The following is a 25,974-nucleotide window of genomic DNA, read 5'->3' as shown; positions in this document are numbered from 1 at the left end:
ATGCTACTGTTGTTGAAGCCTTTACGATGGGACTTCAGAGGGGCTCCCCATTTTATGATAATCTTGTGATGACTCCTTGCAGGTCTCTAGATGAAGTAAGGAACAGAGCACTAAGGTTTATATGGCTGGAAGACGACAAAAGGATCCAAGAACGATTGGGGGCTCAGACAAAACAAGAATCCCCTGACAAGAATAAAGGATCCTCATACAGGAACAACAACTCGAAGTCGTACACCAAGTTCAACAATCAAAACGTACGAGCAGTCGAAGAAGGAGATGATGATGAAGACTATCCTTGCGTTTCTGAGTATTGTTTCCCCGTAGATACCCATTGCTTAATTTATGCCATGAAGGATCTAGGCGAGAAAGCAAGATGGCCCTGAAAGAACGAGAAGACAACCACCTTCAAAGACAAGTCTAAGTGGTATGCATTCCATGAAGATTTTGGCCATATGACGGACTATTGCATTGGCTTAAGGAGAGAAATTGGATACCTCTTGAGCAAGGGCCACTTTAAAGAGCTTTTAGGAAGGAAGAAATCCAATATCCAGGATCCTTAAGATCTTCCACAAAAAGCTACACCACCACCACCATATGCTCACGTGATCAACTTCGTCTCCAGAGACTACGACAGATTTCAAACATCTTGTTCTACAGAGAAAAAGCCCACCGAATAGGCCGAGTTGGATGAGGAAAGAAGACCGCTCATCCCCACTACTTCAATAACTGACAAGAGAATCTTCTTTGAACAAGAGGGTAACACAAGGATCCATGATCCTCATCGAGACGCGCACATGGTGAATTTCATCTCCGGAGGGTCAGACATATGCGGAACTTCTTTCTCCGCAGCTAAGAGGCTAGCCAAGGAAATCAAATTGGATGGCGGGGACCGACCGGTTATATCCACCACCTTAACCAATGATAAAAGGATCTCCTTCGACGAAGAAGATAAATCAAGCATTCAGGATCCTCACCATGACGGTTTGATTGTTACTCTATTTATTGCAAACCATTATGTACGCAGGATCCTGGTAGACGGTGGTAGCTCGGTCAATATCATCCAACATGATGTTCTTCAGAAGATGAACATACTAGATTCAGAGATCATTCCAAGAACATCGGTGCTATTTGGTTTTAGTGGACAAACCAAGAAGACATTAGGGGACATCAACCTCATGATATACATCGAAGGTTAAATTCTTATCAAAGATTTTGTGTTATTGATAACCTTTCTTGTTGCCATGTTATTTTAGGCAGGCCTTGGTTACATGGAATGAAAGTAGTGGCTTCTACATACCACCAATGCATTAAACTCCCTACCCCTAGGGGAGTAGTAAGGATAGACGATGATCAAGTGGAAGCCAAGAACTATTATGCATCATCAATGAAACCAACAACCAAGCAAACTGTAGCATAGCAACCACAGCAACATCCTAGGGACGTTCTGGAAGCTCGGGAGAAAGACATTAAAGAAATATCCTTGGACCCCGAGGATCCAGATGTAAAGGTGTTCCTAGGATCCAGTATCCCCAGCAAGATCGAGGAGGATTTGATATCCTTCTTATGGCGAAGAAAATCTAACTTTGCCCTTATACATTCAGAAATGACAGGTATTTCAAAGGAGGTAATCACTCATAAATTAGGCCTTGATTTATCTGTTAAACCCGTCCATCGGAAGCGAAGAAAATTCGCTCTTGAGAGGAACAAGATCATACAAGAAGAAGTTGAAAAACTTCTTAAGGCCGGTATGATCAGAGAGGTTAAATATCCTCGATGGTTAGCTAATGTGGTTGTTGTTTCAAAAAGAATGGAAAGTGGAGGGTTTGTGTCGATTTTACAGATTTATACAAGGCATTCCCCAAGGATCCTTTCCCGTTATCACATATAGACTCCATGGTGGATGCAACGGCAGGACATGAAATGCTTACCTTTATGGATGCTTCCTCTGGATTTCAACAAATTCAGATGGAACCATCTGATCAAGAGGATACAGCCTTCATGACTCCTACCGGCATATACTGTTATATTGCTATGCCGTTTGGACTAAGAAATGCAGGGGAAACTTACCAAATACTAGTCAACATGATGTTCTAGGATCATTTGGGCAGACTATGGAAGTATACATAGACGACATGGTGGTAAAGTCAAGGAAAGCTGAGAATCACCTTAGAGACCTTGAAAAAGCATTCAATATCCTTGACCAGTATAATATGAAACTGAATCCATCAAAATGCCATTTTGGTGTTAAGGCTGGGAAGTTTCTAGGATACATGGTGACTAAAAGAGGAATTGAAGCAAGCCCATAACAGATTGAAGCCATCATCAACTTACAGTCGCCTGCAAATGCCAAGGATGTCCAAAGGCTGACGGGAAGAATAGCCGCTCTCAACAGATTCATCTCAAGATCCACCGAGAAGTGCAAAGATTTCTAAGACATTCTTAGAAAGAATAAGAAGTTTGAGTAGACAGAAAAGCATGAGGCTGCGCTCAAATCCTTGAAGGATTACTTATCCTCAGCTCCAGCTCGGATGAAGCATGTGGATGGAGAATCCTTATATTTGTACCTAGATGTTTCAGGAAATGCTGTAAGTGTCGTCCTTGTTAAGGATCATGAAGGTGAACAACATCCAGTTTATTAAGTAAGTAAAAGTCTTCTAGATGCAGAAGCCAGGTATTCTCATTTAGAAAAGTTAATTCTTGCACTTATTATGGCTTCTACTAAATTGAGACATTACTTTGAAACTCATACTATTATTTTGAAAACTAATTATCCTGTTAAGAATGTCCTTACAAAACCAGAGTTATCAGGTAGAATGGCCAAGTGGGATGTGAAAATGAGTGAATATGATATTAAGTACGAGCCAAGTACAACCATTAAGTCACAAGCACTCGCGGACTTTGTGGCTGATTTCAGTAGCGACATGCAGAAAGAAGCCGACTTGGAGGTTCAACAGCTAGAAGAAACCAAGGATCCTTGGATCCTCTTTACAGATGGAGCTTCCAATGTAAGAGGAACATGATTAGGTATCCTACTGAAATCGCCAGTCTATAGCCTGTGAATTTCAAGCAACGAACAATGAGGCAGAGTATTGAGGCTTTAATCGCAGGTTTGCAATTAGCTATGTGCATGAGGATCAGGTATCTTCAAGTATATATAGATTCATTATTAATTACTGGCCACTTTAATGGCTCATATGCTGTTAAAGGAGAAAAACTAATCAAATATCTAGATGTTGTGAAGGAATTATCAAAATCCTTCGAATTGTTTAGCATTGTACGGGTACCAAGAGAAGAAAATGTCGGGGCAGATGCTTTGGCAAATTTAGCCTCATCTTTGAAAATTCCAGAAGACACGAAGATTCCAATCATTCATGTTCTCTCACCAGCAATAGAAGAACAAGAAGTTGGGGAGATAACGAAAGACAAAGAAATTATACCTTGGGATCCATTATCCTCGAATAATCGAGAATCATGGATCCTCCCAATCAAAAATCACATTCAAACAGGAGAGATTCCAACCACTGAGAATCACAAATCCTTCAAACTCAAGGTATCACAATATATTTTGTTAGATGATATGTTATACATGAAATCTCTTGCAGGTCCATACTTGAGGTGCATTGAGGATCCTGAAATCCAAGAGGTGCTCAAAAACTTTCACGAAGGTGATTGTGGTAATCACACTGGAGGTAGAGCCCTGTTTTCTAGGATTCTAAGAACAGGATACTTCTGGCCAACAATGAAGAGAGATGCAATGGAATATTCAAAGAAATGTGGTGCTTGTCAAAGACATGCAAACATCCTTCACCAGCCCGCAGAACTTATGTATCCTATATCCTCTTCATGGCCTTTCATGAAATGGGGTATGGATATTGTAGGCAAACTACCTAAGGCACCAGAAAGAAAATTATTCATGCTTGCAATGACGGATTACTTTTCAAAGTGGATAGAAGCAGAAGCTTTTGTTCAAGTACGCGAAAAAGAGGTGATATCTTTCATTAAAGAAATATTATAACTAGATTTGGTATTCCCTCGGAAATTATTTGTGACAATGGTTCCCAGTTTATCGGAAAAAGAACCACTAACTTTTGTGACAGGTGGGGCATCAAGATCTACTCCAGTGCATCCTCAAGCTAATGGTCAAGCGGAGTCTAGCAACAAAATCATCATCAACAATCAAAAGAATAAACTAGGATACAAGAAGGGAAAGTGGGCCGAAGAGCTACCTTATGTTCTATGGGCCGACCGAACAACACCCAAAAATGCAACAGGCCAAACACCCTTCTCATTGGTGTTTGGATCAGAAGCAGTCATCCCTACAGAAATGGTGGTTCCTACAGCTAGAACAAGCATCCGTGATCCTGAGGCCAATAAGGAAATTCTTCTTGAAGACTTGGATACTGTTGAAGAACTCAGAGACCTGGCCAAGATCAGAATGGCAGCATATCAACAAAGGGTAGCTGGAACGTACAACAAAAATATCAGAATTAGAAGATTTCAAGAAGGAGACTTAGTCTTGAGGAAAGCCTAACCAAACACGACCAATCCGGCTGATGGGAAGTTAGCACCCAAACAGGAAGGTCTGTATCTGATAGAGTCGGAAGCAGGAAAGGGGGCATATCATTTGCTCACTATGGAAGGCAACAGGTTACCCAGAGCATGGAATGCTATCCACCTCAAGAAGTATGTTTTCTGATCAGGATCGACTATCCTGTGAGGATCAATTATCCTTCAAGGATCAAGGACCCCTAAAATTGGTAATATCTATTCAATCACTTATCCTTTTCAATTTCTTATTTTTAATTCAAGGATAATATATTCTTAATGATTTGTTTCTTCTAAGTTTTAAGTATCAATACAGGGTTATAATAATATATTTGATGATCTAGAGGTTGGCCACCTCTCCTTTACATTCAATGTACTTTACTATTTTCCATAGCCTAGCCCACGATTAGATATGATCCCCGATGGTCATATCTCCTAAGGTTTAGAGGTTTTCACCTTTCATATGAATTAGAGTTTCTACATTTTCGCCTGTAGCGTACGCTATACAACGTGTAGTCCGGGGCAGCGGGACCAGTACACACTTAGTGGCTGACAATTTCGTTGTCTTCGGCTATATGGAGGATCCTACGATTTATGGTAGATGTACCATACCGACGGTTTATACCGTTTTCACGTTATCTCACGTTTGGGCTAAATTCCGGTTTGGGCGATTCCCTAGTTGACATCCGTATCTTGGGCCAGTCCCCAGTTTGGGCTTGTCCCCAGTTTTTGGGCTTGTCCCCAGTTTTGGGCTTGTCCCTAGTACACGGGCTTGTCCCCAGTACACGGGCTTGTCCCTAGTTGCACGGGATCGTCCCCAGTTTATTATGTTGGCTTGTCCCCAATTTAATGGGTTTGATCCCAGTTAACGTTATAAGTTGTTTGCAACAGATTTTCTAAGTTCATCACGAAGACAATGTCCTATGGATTCAAAGTCCTAAGGCTACTTCTTCAAGGATCATTGAAGGTTCTATACTTATGGTAACTTAGGTCTACCTAGACCTTCTGGTATGGTTTCTATTGATGAATTTATATTGTCTTAGCTGCAATAAGTTTAAACGTTTTAGTTTAAAGGGTTATCCCTTTAAGGATATTCTATTATAAAAACTTTTATCAATTTTTAAGGATATTCTATCCTATAGTTTGTTCTTTAAGAATATTCTATCCTAAATATTTTTTGTAAGGATATTTTATCCTAAAATTTTTTACTCAATATTATTTCTCAAAACTTTCAAAAAGCTAAAGCTATATCAAACAAACTTTCAAAATAACAAATAATAAGCAGATAGTTAAAGTTTTATATTATTAAGCATAAGTCACCTGGACTTACCAAAATCTTTAACCCGGATTTCACCATTCAAAAGATGGACCATCCACCCGGGTTAAACAAGTGTTACTAATTGTTCGTAAGTGCAGGAAAATAAAAGTCAGAGGCACCAAAGGCTTCATCCCCACAAACAGAGGATCCATCCACCTTCGGTACCCCTGAAAATTGTCTTGAGGATCAGTGATCCTTAAACCCTACTTACTATTGTTTATTACAAACCAAATTATCCTTAAAAAAACATCAACATAAGCAAAAAAGTGGGCTCGGGCCTTGTCTTTTATATCCTTCATCGCCCACTTAACCTACATCTTCACCCTCTGCAGCACATTCTCCTTCACCGGCTTCAGCCACCTCTTTGACACCACTAGTTCCAACCTCGTTTTCCTCAGCCATCTCCTCATCATCCTCGCCACCAAGAGCCACCAAGGCAGTCTTCCACTTTTTCACATTCCAGTTCGTCTTATCAAAAGCAGGATCACCGGCCTCCTTCGCCATCTTAATCTGTGCTTGAAACACCGACCTAGCGGCCCACATCTTAGCCTCGTCTGTAGCTTGTTTCACTTACTCTTGGTGTTGGGCTTCTGCTAAGGATAGTTGATCCTCCAACTCCTTTTTTTTCCTTGGAAAGTTGAATCATGGCTTTATCTTTGGCAACCATGGCTTTCCCTAACCCAGACAGCTTCTCACGCATCTGGCTGATAATCTTTTCATAATGCTCTTTGAAGGCATTCATAGCCTATAATCAACCATGTAATCAGGATTAGAAGGATATTGGATCCTTAATTTCAAAATATCAGGATACAGGATACTTACAGAGAGGACTGTGTCATAATGGGTTTCGTGATCGGAGGACCTCTTTCTTTTAGAAGCAGCGGACTTAGCTCTTGTCGTTGCAGTCTTGGGCTCAGAACTGGTTGCTGCCTTCAAAGCTTCTTTCTTGATGTCTGGAGAAGTGACCATACAATCGATGTCTTCTAAAGAAAACTTGTTAGCAGATTTCTGAGATTTCTTGGCGCCTGCAAAAGATAAGCTAACATATAAGTATTCTATCTAATTTTATTTACCGTAAGATTATCATAATAAACTTACTTGACATACTGGAACCCGAGGAGATTTCGCAGAAAGCTTCGACAAAACGGGCTTGAAAGGTTCTAACCTCGGTATCCAATGCAAGGAACCATTTTGTTTTCTCTTTTGTACCAGGTAACTTACCCAAAGAAGCGAAGTTGTCAACTGCAAATAAAAAGAAGAATCAAGGTTAAAGCTAACAATCAAGGATCCTACCGCTATTAAAGACCTAAGATCCTACCCTTTCAGACCCGTTTTGAAGGAAAGTCATTCCCTCCGGGTATGGAGTCACGTTTTACGAAGAAAAATTGATTCCTCCAGAAGGAATCGTTTAAAGTGACTTTTAAAATCGAATGGGGTTGTCGGGGTTTGGACTTTAAGATGAATCGGGCCAGACCGTGGGTAGTAAGTGTGTACAGATGTGAAAGCTCTGGAAGACCGAAGTCGATCTTTTGTTCCTCGATGATTCTTTCTATAGTGTTGAGAACTCGCCACACCATAGGCATAGCCTGAATATAGGATATGCCCGTGGAATCAAAAAAGCTTTGGGTAAAGGAAGGGAATGGATAGTGATAACCGATCAAGAAAGGACAAGCCGGCATACAAACCCAGATCTGAGAATAAGCGTCTCATCAGATTCCGGCATCGTATGGACGGAACTCCGTTCCCGACGGAAACAGTGCACGAGGTTTGTCTATTTCGGGGTCTGTTAGCATGCAGATTTCAATAGAAGGGTTTGCTATCAGGTTTTGTGGTCGCATCTCAGACAATCCAGACTCGTCGGACGTTTGATCAGAACGGTGTGAAGGGGAAGAAGAAGACGAAACAGTAGACATTATTACAAAGACAAAGAAAATCAAGAAAGAAAGATGGATACATGATGCGTCGCTTGGATATGTGATTATAAGAAAGACATAGGACGGCATATATAGGTGGCTATGATTATCTCAGGGGCCAAATGGTAAATATTTCCGGCAAACCGTACCATCATCCAGTTTTCTCAGAGGATTCAAATCAAAATGCCAGCTGTAAAGCATAAATACCCGCCATTTTGGGGGAAATTGTTAGGACTGATATTTTCTCTGCTGTGGATATATTATCCTTGAAGATATGTCTGGATCAGTTATCCTTCTGAAGAGCTCCAGAACCTTGACAAAGATCAAGGATCCTCAGAGGTTAATATTATTAACAATTGTTTCACGTGTGTAGGTTATTGTTCAACAAAAGTAATGGCTTTGTGACTTGGTCTACCTTAAATTTCGCTACTAGAAGCTCCCATCACGTGGTCAGTGAACGTTGGAGGAGTAGTGGAATAGTGGCAGATAGTTAGAACTTTTTGTTATATGTATTTTCTTTATAAACATCGAGATATGATCGATTAGAAAATCACTTGTATTCTCACACACACTAGAGCAGAATGAATAACTCTCCCTACTCACTAGCTTACTTTGTAACATCGATCATAATCTCCAAACCATTGTAACCCTTTTTTGTTATTAATAAATTGGTGATCGACGAGTTGTCATCACCCGGGGTTTTTTTCTTTTGATTTGAACAAGATCAAAGGGTTTTTCCTCGCAACAAATCTCAGTGTTCATTCCATTTTCATTCATATAATCATTGTTACCTAGCATAGCACTATACCTCACTTTTACGGATTTGGATACATTATCCTTAGCAGATTTTTATCCAAAACAACTTGCATTTGGGCTAGATCCCGGTTTGGGCAAGACCCCAGTTCGGGCTTGACCCCAGTATTTTTTGGGCTTGACCCCAGTTTTTGTAGGCTTGACCCCAGTTCCTTTGGGTTTGACCCCTGCTTATATTGTTATTAGACTTAAGTCCAAAGGTATTTGCAACAGGTATCCCCAATGCAACCACGAGTATCATCGGAATGTTAGTGGTAACTTATGTCTAATCAGACTTTCTAGTAAGATCTATATTTAACAAGCTGTACTCATACAAATTATATTTTTTAAAAACCATTATCTTTAAGGATCTAGGATCCTTAATCTTTACTTGAAAGGATAATTTATTTTTAAATCTTTCAAAGTATAAATCATAACAACTAGGTTTTCAAAATAGTAAACGGTCAACAAATAGGTAAAAGATTAAAATTTAATATTATACCACATTTGATTGACCAAAACTGTTAACCCGGACTTCCCCATCTAAACATGGTCCATCCAAATGGGTTAAAACAGGTGTGACTAGATGTTCATGATTTGAAGGGAAAATAAAAGAACATGCACTAAAGGTTTCATCCCTGTAAAAAGTGGCTTCATGGATCCTTTACCCTAATTATCTATTGGGTTAATACAAACCAACATGATTTAAAAACAGAAAAACACGTAAAAAAGGTGGGCTCAGGCCCAAGCTCATCATCCTTCATAGACCACATTAGCAACTCCTTCTTTAGGCACACCTCCACCATCACCTGCTACATCACCTTCACCTTCACCAGCTCAGTTCCCATCAGCTACAACCACAATGTTCTCTCCAGCCTCGTCCTTATTTCCACCAAGTACAACTAGAGCATGCCTCCACTTAGCCACCTCCCACGTTGTCTTGTCAAAAGCATGATCACCAGCTTCAGTAGCCATCTTGATCCTCGCCTGCAACAAGGATTTGGCCACCCACATCTTGTCTTCATATGTGGCCTTCTTCACTTCCTCTTGGTTCTGGGCCTCCACCGCAGACAGCTCGTCATCCATTTGCTTTTTTTCCTTCATAAGTTTGGAAACGACCTTGTCTTTGGTAGCAGCCATGGCCCGCATCCCGAAGAGAGTATCTGGAAGAATTCATGGGCTACATATAAAGATAAAGTGAGACAAAGCTGGCATATCTTCAGAAAGAATACAATCCATAAACAAAAACAAATATGATCAAGGATCCTTACTGTAGTTCAGCATTTCTTGGAGCTGCCTCTCGGCTTCGAAAGAATCCTCAGGCTCTGAATGTTTCTTTCTTTTGCAGGCTCCAGACTTGGCACATGTAGTCACAGCTCGCGGTTCAGGGAGTGCGATGGCCTTAGAAGCTTCCTTCTTGACGATGAGACTGTCGATATCCTCCAAAGAAAACTTGGACACAAGCTTGTTGGCTGACTTACTGGTTGACTTCTGAGCATCTACAGAACATATGAAAAAGATAAGTCTCAATCTATTACTTTTATTTATTATTACAAAATACTAAAACGACTTACTTGACATTTCGCTTGATTCTGATTCTAGGATAGAATCTCGGGAAAAATCTTGAGCTTTAGCCTTGAAAGTCCTATCAGCAAGATCCAGAGCCAAGAGCGTAGCTACTCTTTCCTTGACACCAGGAAGATAAGAGAGAAGAGAAAAGTTGTCCATTGCAAAAAGAAAAGATACATATCAGAATAAGGATAGTTATAATGAAAAACTTATCAATGGATCCAGAATCCTACCCTTCCTGATCCACTTGAAGGGTAAACAATTCCCGCCAGGGATTGAGTCTCTCCTCACGAAAAAGAACTGGTTCTTCCAAAAGGAACCTTTCTGGGTGGTTTTGTATATAGGAACTGGTTGACGAGGCTTGGATTTTAAAACAAAGTGGCTGGAACCATGGGTTACGAAAGAATACAGAAATGAAAGTTCTGAGAGACCGAACTCAAGATCTTCCCTCTCAATGATCTCCTCCAAAGTATAAAACGTTCTCCATGGCATCGATATAGCTTGAATACAACTCATGTTGGTCAAGGTAAAGAACCTTTGAGTGAAGTCCGGAAAAGGATATGAATATCCATGAAGAAAAGGGGAAGCAGGGAAACAAACCCACATCCGAGAAAGACAACCGCTTCTCTTTGAAGAATCGAAGGGCCGGAAAACAGTGTCGGTCGAAAAAAGAGGAATTAGGGCATCTATTTCTGGACCTGTGAACTTAAAAATCTCAGAAGACGGGTTAGTGAACAGGTTTTGAGAATGCAAATCATCAGGATCCAGTTTCTCAGAGGAAGAAGTATGTTTCTTCGACATTATTGAAATTAAAAGAAAAAAGAAGAGAAGAAGGATACCTGGTTTTCGCTCCACTAGTTTATGAAGAAGGAATAATAATAGACAACATATATATAGCCGAAAGAGGAGTTCTCGATAAAACCCTATATTATAGCTATGTGATGATTACTATTTTTGGCATGTCAAATCTAACATATTTTGCGGGGATTGGAATTTAAAGGCAAAATGGCAGTTGTGATCTAATAACAACCCCATTTTGGGGGAAATTGTTAGGGCTAGGAAATTTGATGTTGTAGATATACTATCCCGACATATGTTCTGGATCAGTTATCCTTAGCATGTGTTTCTAATTTTGTTAGAATCAGCGATCCTCAGTACTTATTGTTGATTACTAACGATTGTTCTCTTATGTTATTAATATTAACACAAGTAAAACGGCTAATGACCGAGTCCAACATATTATTTCGTCATCAAAGACATTAAAAGACGTGGTCAAGCATCTAACGACTATGTGGAGTAATGGACTTGATTAGAGGCGAGAAAATAAGGATTTAAATTATTAGTTTGTGATATCTTATCTATATTAAGACATAATGTTGCATACAACATGTTTTTTGACGTATGTTCTTAAGTGTACACATGCCATCGTCATCTGACGATTATCATCAAACTGGATTCTTGCAAAAAACAGATTGCTCACCTCAGCTGGAGTAACATCTTAGCGTTAGACGTGGTTACAATGATAGCTCAAGTTAAATACGCCCGTCAATTAGATATAGTCCAAATCATCCCATCAAGCTAGTTTACAATTATAGAATACGAAACGTACCTGTTTTAATTAGGCAGGATGACCAGTATCTTGCCCAACAAATAAGCTGGTGCGTTTTTGGCAACAACACTGTTTTGGCAACGACAACATATAATGGTTAATTCTTCTACTTTCGAATGATGCCATGGCGAATAAACTAACACAAGTGACCTGTTAGATTCATAGTTTGGTTATCCTATGTGCGTAAATAAAGGTTGTAGCATTAGTGAGCACTACATTTTCCTCAATACTAATAGAAGAGCTTCTTGATACCATGCTTTTGTTGTACCATTTTGGCCTTGCACCGAAGTTCGAGCATGTCTAATTTGTTAAAAAAGATTGTTTTGTGACTTACGTTTGAGTATATATTTAAGGTGGTTGTGTCAAATTATGATGTTTTCCTACTTATGAGTCTTTTCATGTGGTTGTGTCATACCACCACCAACCCGCCTCCCCCAGCACCCCCGCAAGGCGGTGGTCTATCTGCAAGTTTAATATATAATGTTAAACAAACAAATTACATGGTCTGCTTATGTGCCTCGTTTAAACATATATGGCCGGTCCTAACCGATGGGCATTCAATACGGGCCAACATGAATCGGGTCGGAAGTTGTCACCAACATATTTAATTATTTTTATTTTTTATTATATTTTACACACATTATGACAGAAAATATATTTTACGTGGCATCTGAGTAGAGTTTTGACGCGTGTGATTGTTACGTAAGCTTTATGTTTATTCAAATGATAAAAAAATTGATTTTTAAATGGAGTTTAACTTTTCATCACCATTCACCACCAATCACGTTAAGGCATCATTAATAATTCGTTAACATATACTTTTATGTCCAAAACAGTGGTACGAATTTATGATAACACAAACTTATAACAAAATTTACGGTTTTGGTTTAGTTAAAACGGGTTATTGTTAGTTTTAGGTTGAATCAACAAAAATATTTTGCTAAATGTGTTGTTCTAACTGCTAATTAAGGTCAACGTGGCAAATTTATTCTTGACTCATTAAACGGTTAAAATTGCTAGGCTAAGGTCATGGGGTATACTCTGACCTTAACATAAATTTAGATGACATGACACTTTAAAAATGAATTAAACAACTACTAACTTTTGTTCAATTTATTAAAAAGTGGCCATGAATTATGCTTTTAACGGGTTAAAAGACAAATAACAATATATTAAATTAATAATTAATAGAAGTGAGATGGAGTTAAAATGATTAAACCAATTCCTTTGGGTGAGATGACATGGAGAAGAGAAAAATAAGTGATGTGGTGCAGATATGGAGTTAAGAATGATTATAGTATACCCGATGACCTAAGGCCATGAGGTATACTCTAACCTCTGTTTGTGTGAAGTGTGTTAAAAAGGCCCATGAGCAGGCCCGGCCCAAGGGGTGGGCAGGGAGGGCTCAAGTCCCAGGCCCACTCCCTTTAAGAGCCCATAGATTTTAATATATCTTTTGTATACATATATTCTGGACTAGGCCCATTGGTATTAAAAAAGCCCAGTTCACATTTAACAAAAACAAATCACTTAGCGAGAGTTATGATTCATACAACCATCGCCGTCAGCGTCCAAGTTCTGAGTTCCGATGTAGGATATTCCGGCAGCCGGTGACGAGCTTGATATGGCTATTACAGGTTGCTAACTTTAAAGCTTTATAACTTATTAGTCTTATTTTAATTTTGTTTTGAATCTCAATTTATTTGTTAATTGTTATATGTTCATGTTAATTGTTAATAATAATAATAATAATAATTAGTCAGTTAACAGTTAACACATTTAAGAGTTATTCTGTTAACTCTTAATCTCTAATTTGTGTTTTAATTATTTAGTGTTAAATAATTCTATATTTTTTATTTTTATTAATGTTAGCTTTATTATTTGTTAATTAGCCTTGTTAATGCAGTTCAAAAAAATAGCTTGTTTTTTAGATAGTGTGCCTCCTAAGTCTAAAAATTTATCCGGTAATAAAGAATGTAAAAAGAGAAAAATCAAAGATGAGTTAAGAAAGACACATATTGAAAAGAATGCGAAGATATGTACGTTTTAGTTAGATCATTTTGTTAATAAAAATTGTTTTGATTTATTATTATTATTATCACATTTGTATAAATTATTTAAGAGTTTTTTAAGTTTGTATTTTATGGCCTTTTCATTTTTATGTCCCAAGCCTTGGTTTTTATTTGTATTCTCAGAGACGGTCCTGCCCATGAGTTATGCTTTTAACAGGTTAAAAGGAACAATATGTATTAATTATTAATTGATTGTTATATTAATTATATGTTAAATATGTTAAATCATTTCCTTTATATGACATACAGTAAAAGAGAAAAGGAGAAAAAAATGTTTGATATGAAACTTATATAAAATTAAAATGGATGCATGTGTTTGTATCAACATGCAAAAACTCCTCTTGATTTAATGATTGTGTGTTTCGACACAATTTAAAATGTTATACCCCTTTACTTTTTACCATGTTTGACTTAGGTCATCAAATGTGTTCCATAGTTGAGTTAGCCCCCCCATAATTTCGATAAGTTGTACTAGCCCCACCCTCAAGTCTTCATTGTTTTAATTTGTCCTAACATTTTCAGTATGTCGTTACGACGTGTTTATTTTTGCCTGCCGTTAAAACAAAGTTGTATTCGCAATAAAGTAAAAAGTTTCGTTTAAAACAAAGTTGTATTCACGATAGAGTCTTTTTGTATCATGAGCTAGCGAATTCCAGTACTGTATGAAACCATGATGAACCAAATTATATAACGTTGGGGAACATTACTAGTTAAATATATAACGTAACTATTGCCAAACGTTTCATGTTTAATAATTATATTAGGTGGACTGACCTAAAAGTAGTTTGTTTTGTATGTTCGAGACAATTGTCTTTTATAATATTTTATTTTCTTTATAACATATACCCTTTTTTTAATATTTATTGATGGTACGAGTATGTGCCAAGTGCCTGTATTTGGACTATTTTGTATCTACCATAAAATAATAGTATTTTACTTTTTATTATATATTGAAATATAGAATTGAATGATAGGTGACGTTCAAAATATGAGTCACAAAGCATGGTAAGATGAGTAGGTTGGACTTAGAGATTTTAAAAACTATTTAAAAATAATATCTGGTTCCGATTATTATGAACTATAGTTTTTGAAGTCAAAAACTTACTACTTGTTTTACCTACGTTATGTCATATAAGATTAATTTCATCTACTGTGTGTTACATTGTACCTAAGTGTTTCAATTTTTTTCTAACTTCAAAAGTAATAACTATCTAATTAAAATATTAATAAATATTTAAACACTCCATATTAATAATTTATCTATAACTTTATAGTAATAAATAAGTAAGAAATATAGAAATAAAAGAACTCATATAGTTTTGAAACTCATTTTAGTGTGTTTAATTTGTGTTGAATGTTTTTAGTTTATTAGTGACCGTTTCAGAAGGTGTGACGATTCATCTTTACTCTGAGCAATACGAAAATGGTTCATCTCATTTGATTGTTTTTTACTATTAATTTTATATCATAAACTTTTTATATGTATGATAACTTTTGTTAAAGTGACATAATTCAGCACTCAAAGAGAATAGTAGATTGTAATGGTGTACACCAATACTTTCTTTCAAATTCAATAATTATGTGCATTTTTTTATCACATGTTAACTGATAATGAAATTCATTGTGTTTATTAATTGTCATAAACTTGCACCAACTACAGTTTCAGGCCAAGCTGATATAGAAAATGAGTTGTTTTAATCCCTAAAAAAAAAGTGGTGCATGTCATGATGAGTTTTGTTTCCTTGATATCCATTTATATTTTAGAAGCAAAATTCATATATTGTCAGAAGAGTATCCTGTTGGTGATAACATTGTGTTGCCTGTTATAGGCACAACATTCATTTTTTTAAACATTAAAAGTTAAGGTCATAAAGTAAACTTGACTATTATAAATGATAGGAAAACTGTTGTAATTATGGATGTTCAAACTGATTTTATACAAAATCATTGTAAGTAGTAAGATTATGAGTAGGGTGTTTGAAATAATCATATGTTTCTTTTAATTTGGTTGTTTATCATTATAATTTGGACAAAATTACAGAAATTGTCCTTTATGTTTGCACTAATGCACTAAATTTCAGTGATTCTCATTTTTCTTCAAAAGTAACATAATTGTACTTTACGTTTCAAAATCACCGTTTGTCCTTTAACACTAACCCAATTAGTTTTTCTCGTTAAGTATGATCATGTGTCTTGCACATGAAGGCGAATTAGCAATTTTACTTATTTAATTAAAAATATTTTATTAAATAGCCATAAAAACAAATTAAAACTTAATTATATGTATTAAAATTAATATACAAATTAAAGCCTTTCGTCCCCACCAACCCAACACCATCATCAGCCACACCACACACCAGCGAGCTGCCACCATCCAAACCTCCGACAACCACCACACACAACCACCTCTTTTTCCCCTTCTCTTTCCCCAACATGTGATATATATAAATTCGATTCGGACTTGTGAAAATATAGATAAATCTATGATGGTGGAGGCTGGTCGTGACTCGTTGGTTGCCACGGTACTGGTGGCCGGTAAACCGACTGTGACGGCGATGGTGATTCTAGGGAAGTAGAAGTCAATAGCCATGAGTGATTTTTATGCCGGAGGCTGTTACCGTGACCACAAATCACTTTTCAGATATGCGATTTCGGATTTGAAAACCAACCCTAACCTCCACGATATTTCAGATCTGCAAGGATTATGATGCTTGTGAACGATGGTGAAGGCGTAGTATTGTTCCGATTAATGGTGATGATGGCGGTTGAACGATGGTGGAGGCGTAGCGGTGTTCCAATGATGACGGCGACTGGACTGTGGTTGTCTTCAGAATGAGAGAGAGAGTTGAGAGAGAAAAGTCCATATTATGTGTCTTGATCTTAGATTAGGTATTGTTGGTGGTGGTATATGGTGGGAGTGGAGATGGTTTTCATCTTCGAAGAAGACGGCGGCGGCGGCTTGCCGAAGAAGGAGCTCGGTAGCAGGTGTAACATTCGTTAATTTTCAAAACCGAAAACCCGACCCGTTTTAAATTTTCGGTTTTGTTTATATTTAAAATTATATATTTTTATAATATTATTAATTAATCTCAGTTTTCGCTAATGTATTTTATGTGATTATTTCTATGCAATTATACTTTTCACCACCCTTGTAGTATTACATACTTATATTTAAAACATTTATAATCAAGATCAAATATTTATGTACATGTCTCATGCAATTTACTAGAATTATTATTTACTACTATTTTTATTATTCATATTATTATCTTTTCATATTATGTTACTTAACAAATAAAAAACTAATGAATGTTTTTAATTAAATAAAGTTTATTAAAATAGTTAAACCTTTTGAATATCCCATTAAACAATTTTTAATTTGTGTTTTAATTATATTAAATATGATTAATTTTCATAAATTCCATAAGACATAACAACTCAATATTTTCACTATAAAAGGAGGACAAATCCTCCATTATTTTCACACCTCAATACATACTTTTCTTAAGCTTAAGAGCATTAATAAGTAAGTTTTTAGTCTTTTACCATCTCAGGCATTTTATTGCTATTGTTTTTGTATTTATCTTGAATGTTCATACTTGTTCATATGTTGTTCTTCATGATCATGTTACTTTTATCATAAAAATCTTATATTTTGGTTTTAAGAATCATTACGATCATTGATATCCAAGATAAACACTATGATTTTTCTAAATCTTGGATCAAACCTTGTTATTTTGCAAGAACAAGCATGATTATATATTTATCTAAATCTTATGATTTGTTGATCCTCATAAACTTATAAACTTTCTATTAAATTAGATGATTTATAAAAATTTATTTTATTTAAATAATTTTGCAATAGATATAACATACTTCATATCTTTAAATTAATAATTGAGTAAATAATTATTGTTTATTTTATTTCAACATAAACTAATATTTATAATTTCTTTAAAAGAATTTATGCAAAACATTTAAGTTAATTAATTAGTAAATTAATTAATTATGTTACTTGAAAAAAAACGTTTAATCATAAATTATTATTAATATTGTTATTTAATCTTATATTAATAAGTTATAACTATTTATCTACAAATCATTCTTTAACTAATAAACATCAAATGAATTTTATAAACTTTATTCATTTTTGTTAAACTCATTAAACATCCCCAAGTCCCTATTTGCCTTAAGTTAATGAAATAGATATTAAAATAATGCATAATTCATAAAACTAATATTATTTAACTTTTATAATCTCGATAGTTAGTCTTTAAATTTTGTATATTCTTTTTAATTATAGTTTGTGAGGTTCGATCATTTCAATTTCCTTAAACGCGCTTTCGGTTATTATTTCAAGTTGTCTTCAATCTCAAAGGTGAGACTATTTTACTACTTTTGGGGGTAGCATATATATCCTATCCAAATTACAATTTCTTTTATTCATTATTACAAACTACAATTCGCTACATGGACTTGTGTGTTTACTTGCTACTTGCTCAAGATTACGTGCTCATGGTTTCCTCATTAAGTATGATCATACGCCCCCCTATACACTCAGGACCTCGATGTTATGAGTGGAATAGGTACCCCCGATCCGAGTACATTGGTTGTTACCAATTGGAAAAGACATTACTTGCGCTTATCTGAGTACGCTGGTGCACAATCCCAGCTGGAAATGACCTTACTTGCTCATTTACACTTGTTCATGGAATTGTATGATTATTATGTACTTATATCGAAAACTTGTGTGAACTCACCAACTATTCATTTAGTTGAATTTATTTTATATATATGCTACAGGTACCTTATTTAGAGGATCTTGCCGTGACGATGACATTAATACTTAGAATATTCAACATAAATGGACAAATTGCCTAAATGTGTATTTCTTTGTATTTCTTTTGCATCTAAAGTTGTGTACTTGTTGTTTGAATAAATTAATGGTAATATTGTCACTTAATAGTGTCATATGTGTTTCGAACAATCTGTACGTCACACTCAGGCGTTTCCGCTTTAGCCGGGGTGTTATAGCAGGCAAGGGAGGAAGAAGAGGGAGACGGGGGCGGGTTGGGTTAAATTTAATATATATATATATATATACACACACATATATCAACTTATTTAATTTGTTTTTTTTGTTTACTAAAACTTTTATAATTAAATAGGTAAATTGACGAATTTTCCCTCATGGGCAGCACACATGACCTAACTTAACGAGAAAAAATAACTGGGTTAGGGCAAAAGGACAAACGATATAACATTTGAAACGTAAAGTACAAATTATGTTACTTTTGTGTTCTATCTTCTATACAAGAATCTCAAAATTGTTTGATATATAGGAGGAATGATGGTTTGGTTTTTAGCAAGATAGTTATTTGATGTGAATAAAATCTTTGTGACAATTTTTATACTTTAATTTACGTAATGGATCACAACAAGTTTCACTTGAAACATACCCACTTTTAGTATGACTTGGAATATTTCGGGCAAGTTCAACTTGTATTCGACCCTTTAAGTAAACGGGTTAAATTTGCTACTTGTGTTCTCTTATAGTTGAAAAAACGGACGGGTCGTGTCAGTTAGCGCAGCACATAAGTACAAGTTTGGTCGGTACAAGTTAGGGTCAAAAGTGGTTATTTTCAGAAAAATATTACTTTTGGTTCCAAATGTGTTTTCTTTACACTATTTTATACATTTATATACAAATATAAAACACACTATAACTGTTTAGTTTCTTGTATGCTATTAGAGTTAAGTAAAATGTGTCAGTATCATCTAAATTAAAAGTTTAATAAGATGACATGTTTGAAACCGAAAAATTATGATAAAATGCCTATAACTTTATTAGTATTACACTTTCTTTGTCGATATTACCAAATATGTAGTTGCTCTTGCTTCTAATTTTATAATAATAATAAAAGTAATGATAGATGAAGGGCTATTCTTGCCAATTAATGAAAGTAAATTTGAACACCATGCAAATCTTCTTCATCCCGACTTTTCCGATGATGTGATCGACTCAACAACTAACTTATTTAGAAATTTGATCACGCTTATAACTCGTTAAAATATATTCACGATATATATATATATACCGAGGAAATCCGCATCGCAAAACCGCACATTAGTTCCTCCTCTGCCCATCGTGTATACCACCACCACCACAACCATATAAGTCGTTAGCTACTGTCATCGCCGCCGGTTGCCGTTATCACCTCCGCCACCATAGCCGTCGCCTTTGGGTGTCGCCAACACCGCCTCCGAATGTTCGAACCAACACCGAAAGCTAGCTCTGCTTATTGTTCGTCAGAATCGAGCCGCAACAAACTGCCGAGCATCGCCACCGTGAAGGACAACCTTTTCTGTAACTAACGACAGTTTACGTTGAAGGTAACATCATCGAACTATGAACCAGTTACATATATGTCCTTGTAAGTATTGAAAACCAATCTGAAAACTAGAGACTTTGGCGACTGATCCAATTCTAAACAAGAAACCTTATATCAAGATTTTAATATTATTTCTTTGAAACGAGAAACTTTGATAAACGATGTTTAGTCAGTTTGAATACTGGTTCAATGTTGGACTAACTGTTAAATATGATCGTCATTTCATTTAACATATTACACATGAATAAAGAAGTTTAATTATTAAATATTAAGTATATGTTAAAGAAATATTGATATATCTAGAACTAAAATGCGTTAGATCCCAAATAAATTGTTTTCTCAATTCAGTTAGAATAAATACATAAATAAGAAAAATAATCCAGAATGTCTTTCAATCAAGAGAGGATTCTATCTGTCGCCGTAAAACAATATAATAATCAACAATTTATAGACCCTGTAACGAAACCCTATGATTGATTTAAAACAACCACGATCGATGTAGGTATTTGTGAATTAGTGAGGACGACTTAGAATATTGTTTGCTCTTGCTTATCGGCAGCTAAGGTATGGATTCCGTGTTTCTCTTATTTTAGCTTTATATTGTTTTCACCGTTCTCGTAGTGTACGGATTCTGTTTCTTGTGACTTCGTAGTACGGTTTCTGTTTTTGTTACTCTTAGTATTGATCATATTATGTTGCTTCGTAGTACGGATTCTGTTTTTCTGTCACTCATAGTATTAATATATTTGTTACTTCGTAGTACGGTTTCTGGTTTCGTTCACTCTTAGTATTAATACTTCGTTTTCGTTTACTCATGGTATAAATTCTAATTCGTTACTTTGTAGTACGGACGGTCGGTATTTTATATTTTAGTATCACCAACTTGTCTCTATAGATACGATTCGTTTGGTCTTTGGACATTTTATTTGTTGTCACTTTTATATAGTTTTGTTTTGCTATTCGTTTTGGTTACCAGTTTTGGTTAGAGAGATTTGTAGCATGCAATAGATTTTATAAACCCATACTCATTATTGCATGTTCTTATGGTTAATATTTAATAATATGAATTTTTATTAATATGTTATATGTTCGGCAGTTATATTGCCTTTCAGTTTTAATACTCTGTTACCCGAGCAACACTTTTCGTGACAGTGTGTTTTAAAAGTTCACGGCGTCTCTAACTAGTACATTGGTGGTAATTTGGCCGTTTAGGGGCGTATGGATCGATCCTAGTTCAGTTATATGTTACACATCACACGTTATATGCTACAAGTTATATGTTATATGTTTTTGGCTATGGGTGTTTCTGTTATAGTTCTGATATGTTTCCGTATGCGTTTGATTATGTTCTGACCAAGTGTCGGATCGTACCTCTGAATTTTATTAAGTATATGTTTCGGTAAAAAGGTTGGTTTCGAGTTTGAATTGAAGTCCGTATATTTATTTTCTTACGTCTGTCCTTACCTATACTATTGTTCTCTCCGTTACTGGGCAATTTTTGGCTCATCCGTATTTTCTCGTTTTGTTTTTCTTATTTTGTTTTCAGGTAATCTGGGACTCGGGGAAATTAGTGATGAGAGAAAAATAATGAAGTTCACGCTTTTAAAAGTTATTTCATTTTGGTTTAATAATATGACATAGGTTGCATTTATTTTTGTTGTATTTTGGATTGTGTCGTTGATTTGATATCTGTAATAGTGACACGTCAGCCCGTTCCGGGTTGGGGTGTTACAGGTTCAAACTTCTTTTTCTGATGGATTTTTAGTAAAGACCGATTGACGCAACGTGATGATAAAATTGTAAGTTAAACACGTTGATTCTGCAAATACTCGTGTGATTCTTCGCCGAACTTCCAGAAAAGATGTAGATCGTAAATAAGATAAATAATTAAACATGTTGATTCACATGAATACAAGGATCAATTCTTCCAACTATAGTTGATTCACAAAGAATGCCGATAATTAGGTCCTTCACACACTAACACACACTGTGATAGAGAGGAATGATTTTTTTTTTCATATATTCCAAACCTAATCTTTTCTTACATTACAAAATCTCAAGTATTTAAAAGAAACATAATACCATTGGGTTTCTAATGATTAAACCAAAAGACATATTAATTTTAAACTCTTGTAATTCCATAACTCATGTCTTCATTATTTGGTAAACGTTTGATCTCCCCACATCATTTAATTTTAAACTCTTGTAATTCCATAACTCATGTCGTCATTATTTGGTAAACATTTGATCTCCCTACATCATTCTCTCCACCTTTGAAAAAACTCGCCCTCGAGTTATTGTCTTCGAACCGTAGCCACCTGGGTCAAAGGGACCATCACACACTAACACACATTGTGATATAGAGGAATGATTTTTTTTCATATATTCCAAACCTAATCTTTTCTTACATTACAAAATCTCAAGTATTTAAAAGAAACAGAATACCATTGGGTTTCTAATGATTAAACCAAAAGACATATTAATTTTAAACTCTTGTAATTCCATAACTCATGTCTTCATTATTTGGTAAACGTTTGATCTCCCCACATCATTTAATTTTAAACTCTTGTAATTCCATAACTAATGTCGTCATTATTTGGTAAACATTTGATCTCCCCACATTATTCTCTCCACATTTGAAAAAACCCGCCCTCGAGTTTTTGTCTTCAAACCGTAGCCACCTGGGTCAAAGGGACCATCCATCTGATTCGTGTTAATATTTTTCACTTTGGGGCCCACCATATCAAGCTCACACATAAAATATTTTTCTTTGACCATCGAATGTGGGAAATAGTTGATAATTACGGTAGGAAATTTCTTAAAATTTGCATCTTCATTTAACTCATTAATATGAAGTTTCAAAATAGTGGGAGATACCATGTATATGGAAGACAAATTCGAATCACCATTAACCACAATATCACCACCATTTTCTATCGTACAATCCCTTAAAATTTCATCAAAAATACCTGAATAACTTGTAGACCACTCATGTTTTCTTTTTAAACTTTCAAGAACATCACCGGTTGCCCAAACATACCATTCCTCATCCTCGTATTCATCAAACACGGGCCAGGAATCATAGATATTGTTCCCCTCACAAGCCACATTGAGCCAGGAATTCGGCTTTGATACCACCTGTCGCAGCGTGATGATAAAATTGGAAGTCAAACACGTTGATTCTGCAAATACTCGTGTGATTCTTTCCCGAACTTCCAGAAAAGATGTAGATCATAAATAAGATAAATAATTGAACCTGTTGATTCACACGAATACCAGGATCAATTCTTCCAACTATCGTTGATTCACAAAGAATGCCGATAATTAGGTCCTTCACACACTAACACACACTGTGATAGAGAGGAATGATTTTTTTTTTTCATATATTCCGAACCTTATCTTTTCTTACATTACAAAATCTCAAGTATTTAAGAGAAAAAGAATACCATTGGGTTTCTAATGATTAAACAAAAAGACATATTAATTTTAAACTCTTGTAATTCCATAACTCATGTCTTCATTATTTGGTAAACATTTGATCTCCCCACATCATTTAATTTTAAACTCTTGTAATTCCATAACTCATGTCGTCATTATTTAGTAAACGTTTGATCTCCCCACATCACCTATTAACAAAAATAAGATTTTTCCATCCAGGGGCTCTGCCCCTTAGACCTTGCTGGGGGCTGCTGCCCCTAGCCCCGCTGTCAGGGGCGCTGACCCCAGACCCCTGTCAGCTAAGGGTTACACTAGCATAGCATAGAAGTATGATATATAGTTAGAGATAGTTAATTTAGAAGTTAGAGATTATTATCGGTATACCTTAGTTCTTTATCTTATAGTTACGGCTCTGATACCAATCTGTAACACCCCAGATTTATGCAGAATACGCCCGGGTGTAACGTACAGATCACTCATAGCTCGTAACACTATTTAAAGCAGAAATAATTATATCATTTAATTTCGTAACGTAACAAGTACACAATTATTCATAATTATAAAAAAAAGAAACACTTCATCAAAACAATAATAAGTTCTTTATTCAAATATCCTAAGGTATACTAATGATCTTCATCCTTAGCATGTCATCGATTCAACCTGTAGCACGTTGAAAATAATATATTTGTCAACAATTAAGTTGGTGAGTTTTTATAAGTTTTAGAGTATATATATATATATATAAACCACGATTCAACATTCGTAATGTAATAAATATCCTATGTAAAGTAAATGAAATCAATTAATGTCGCCATCCCGTTCTTTTAGCCGAGGCCGTAGTAATAGGGGAAATGAGAACCACCTTACGAACAACCGAAGTCGTAATGTTAGACGGCGCGGGTACGTCCCGTCGGACCCTCCCACTATGTGTATGTGTATGCGTTTGCGTAACTTCCACCATAAGAATAGTAAACACGTTGCAAGCAAGTTCACGTATAATCATAAACAATATGCAAAAATAATATTAACATGTACGCTAATTGTGAATCGGTTTATAAATAAGCACATAACTAACGAGGTAAAACTTGTGACATGTTACACCCCAAAATATTAAAAGCGTTAAAACGGGGTTATGAAGAACTCACTTGAAATAGGGAATACGGTAACGAGGAGATGGTAACGATTAAAGCAACTAGATGGTTCTGCGATAAGTCCCGACAATTTGTCCTAGTTATTAAAGTATATACAAAAATAAAAATCTAAAACAATGTAAACGAACTAACAAAGGAGCAAACATGGGTTTATAATATATTTGGGATTGTTAAAGGATTCTCATAAAATTTGTGTATTATAAATTTTAAATATCTTAAAAGTCGTTATTATTATTATTATTATTGCTGTTGTTGTCTTTGTTGTTACCGTTATAGAAATATATATATATATATATATATATGTATATGTATATATATATATATATACTTGTAAACATTTAACGAGAATTTATTATTGAAAGTTTAATAGTGTTTGGTTCGTTAAACAAGTGTAAATATTATTAAGTGTTAATATTATTAAAGTTTTAATAAAAAAATACATTTGATTAAACAAAATAATTAAATTGAAAGAAATAAAAAAAGAATAAAAAGATACCAAAAACCGGACCAGGGGGATTCGAACCTGCGCTCCTGGCCGGGTCTCGATTATACAACCTGAGTGTTGGCCAACTGAGCTAGTGGCTTATTTGTTTAGTTTATCAAACAAAAAGTATATAACCATTCATTCCAGTTAACCCTTAAACCATAAGAACCCTAGAACGAATCAATCCTAATTCAAGACCTTTTGCCCTCTGTCTCATGAAGTTGACAGAGGGCTTTTAATCCCTATTGAAAATCGATCACAAATGAACATTCAATTACCTTAAACGAGCAACGAAAGATGAAGAACGATGTGACTAGGGTTGCGGCTAGAAGACTAGTTCAACGGGGTCAAGAACTGTTTATTGGCTACAATTGTCTTAGGGTTTATGTTCGGGATTGTGAGGAGATGGTGTGGAGCAGTTTAATTGAGTTTTGGACTCGTTTTTATAGGCTAACGAGATCAAAATCAGCCGCCTATGATGATAACGAAATTGATTCATATTTGATTCGTTTTGGCTGTCAATTACGCGTTATACCATAATAAGGTGGAGCGTGTATGATAAGGATCAAGCTAGTTAATCAAATTCCGTGATTTCTAGGTCAATTGAATAAAAAAATATGGAAAGGGGGGGGGGGTGTTTGATGGCGACGGGGAGAAGAGAAATAAGAGGGAAAAAAATTGTTATTTGCAA

This window comes from Bidens hawaiensis, unplaced genomic scaffold (genome assembly GCF_021521415.1).
Source record: "Bidens hawaiensis isolate Kalapana, Puna unplaced genomic scaffold, B.hawaiensis_p1.1 tig00008968_1, whole genome shotgun sequence".
NCBI lineage: Eukaryota > Viridiplantae > Streptophyta > Magnoliopsida > Asterales > Asteraceae > Bidens > Bidens hawaiensis.
Note: the sequence above shows the minus strand (reverse complement) of the source record.